The 2,500-nt window shown below is 39.7% G+C and overlaps 1 protein-coding gene across 1 annotated transcript in view; it reads right to left on the bottom strand.

Moving 5' to 3' along the window:
- Nucleotides 1-36, bottom strand: part of LOC138012413 (progranulin-like) — a 23,760-nt gene extending 23,724 nt beyond the window's left edge. The window contains exon 1 of the mRNA XM_068859175.1: nucleotides 1-36. This exon is cut by the window's left edge and continues 87 nt beyond it. The gene's annotated coding sequence lies outside the window, so the exon portion shown is untranslated.
- Nucleotides 37-2,500: the final 2,464 nt, after the last annotated feature.

Here is a 2,500-nt window from a genome sequence, read left to right as displayed (position 1 = left end):
TGACAAGTTAAGACTAGCCCCAGTTCTCTTTCGACATCGCCCGGCTAATTTAAGAATTTTGCTCACTCAAATTATTTTTAATTTTCGTTCAATGTGCCAAGTTATTTCATTGACAAGTGATATGTTTGTACAAAGAATAAAATCAAAACTTCCTTCGAACTATTTCGAAAAGTTCAGGTGCGGTTTATTCTTTAATAGCTCTGGTCAAAGACTGGCGGCTTGCAATTGAAAACACTTGACCGGTTGATACTGGATTTCTTAATCCGAAGGATTACTGGAGGCCTATTTTCCCTTTAGAAAACCTTGTTATTTTCGTCGGCAAATATCACTGAACCGTAACATCCTAATGTTTTGACAACTTTTTTGTCAATGGTAATTCTCGAGTACTATTTTCCAAACGAACAGGTCTAGCATCTAGAATTGAAAAGCAAAGCGAAACTCAACTCAGCATTAGCCCGCGTTGACAGTGCCAGAGTTTTCAAGAAATGCTTCTGAAATTTAGTTACTGACCTCACATTGCAGTTGTTGCTGTTTGCAGACAATGGAAAATAAACACTTACCACACGTAAAAACACAAAGAATTGTGCACCAAGAAAAGACCATTGTTTTTCGTTGCCTTTATTAGATCATCAGGTCCCTAATTAGCTCATGATTCAGGCTATTATCTCAACTACTGCCTCGTGAATCGAATTGGCGAAAACAGAGTTAATTTCAACCAAGGAAACTTAGAAAAGAAAGACAGAAGTGATCCTCGGAATTATATTGACAATTTTAAGCCATAGGCCTTTTTCGATATACTAAATTTCAGCTTGAAAGAGGGGTTTAGAGGACAAAGAACAAGGAAAGTGGATGATATGTAAATATTCTTCACGTTTCTATTGTTTTTGTCCTCACTGCCTCCCATCAAGTTGAGTATTTGATATTTCGAAAATGGGCTATTGCCAGTCTCTTATAGACACCTGTAAAATTCGAACCCTTGACCTCTGCGATGTCTGTGCAATTCTCTACCAGCCAAGATGGCGTCATTAAATGGAAGGGTCTATTCCATATAGAAAAGGGATCGAGGCCTTTGAAAAATGTACTTGTCAGAGCAAAGCTCTGAGGTCTTTGAATTTCCTATGTTGACCAATAGGAGTCGTGTTTGGCCTTCCAGTACACCTTGAAACACAATTACAAGTTGTCTCAATTAACAGCTTCAATAGACTTGCTGTGGTGCGTTATATTTGCTCTCTATTGCACTTTTTTTTCAAACTCCCGTAAGCGGACACCTCCTGTAAGCGAACACCTCCTGTAAGCTTACTTTTACCCTTGGTCCCGCCGGGATGTCCGCTTATACGGGAGGTTCTACTGTATACGTTAACTTTCGAAATGATTAATGAATTGTTTATCCTCTCTTTAACTTCAATGGCTTTCATACCAATTCAGTTCTAGGACATTTAGTAGACAATAAAAAATTAAAATAGGTTGCAATAAACGCCGAGTCATTGCATTATTATCGCAAATTCATCGCAAATTCGTATTTCGGATGACGTTCACTAGCTTAGTCTAAAATTAAGCTACATGCATGCAGTTGTGAGTTTGGGCAAAACAGTGTAGAAGTGTACAGAAATGTGACACTCACGTGCAAAGCGTGTAGAGCCATCGTTTTAGTTCAGTAAACCTATTGTTTCTCATCAATCACAATATTGCTTTTTAGTCAAAGCTGCCAATTGCAATTGTTTTCAGTTGGCATGTTTTCTGAAGCAGTATGAGTCATCCATGGTCTTACCTGAAAGACGGAAAATTTCGTCTTGTTGCTCTGTTCCGTGCTTCTAAAAAAATCCTTAATAACAAAAGTCTTAACAGGAAGGTCTTTTTTCATTCCCCCGTGGCTTGCATATCACGCGCCATCATCGCTTTTTCGTACCAGTGATGCAACGGAAAAAGATGAAACCAATTCTCCCAAAAAAACAAATCGAATAATGATGGTTCCGCTGACATCTAGGCTCGATTTCCGCCGCTCACTCGAGTTCGGGTATCCTCCCCGAGAAGAGCGGGAGTGAGCGCTGGCTTATTTCCCGAAACAGCGGCTGGTAATCGAGCCTAGCTGACATCCACCTTTTAGACAATGGGCAACTAATATCTAATCCGAGCGCTGTACTAAATGATTTCTTTGCGAGTCCAAGAATACAGGAATCTGTCTCAAATTTCACAGAAGAGGATTTTGGTGACCATCCCAGCATTGCAGCAATAAAGAACAAATCGTACCTACTTGACTTTACTTTCACGGAAATCAACACGGAAGTTATAACAGACAACTTATTCAAGATGGATGCCAAGAAATCTACTGGCCATGATGGCCTTTCCCCAAAGATTCTGAAACTATCTGCTGCAGCCTTGGCTGCACCACTGACGACTCTGTTTAACTACTGTATTCACACAAGTACTCTTCCAAGTGACTGGAAAATGAGTAATGAGTACCCCTATCCACAAAAAGGATAAAGTAACCAACAAGAACAAT

The sequence above is a fragment of the Montipora foliosa genome, chromosome 8 (genome assembly GCF_036669935.1).
Source record: "Montipora foliosa isolate CH-2021 chromosome 8, ASM3666993v2, whole genome shotgun sequence".
Classification (NCBI taxonomy): domain Eukaryota; kingdom Metazoa; phylum Cnidaria; class Anthozoa; order Scleractinia; family Acroporidae; genus Montipora; species Montipora foliosa.
The sequence above is the reverse complement of the archived record's forward strand: the minus strand, read 5'-3'. Positions and strand labels throughout refer to the sequence as shown.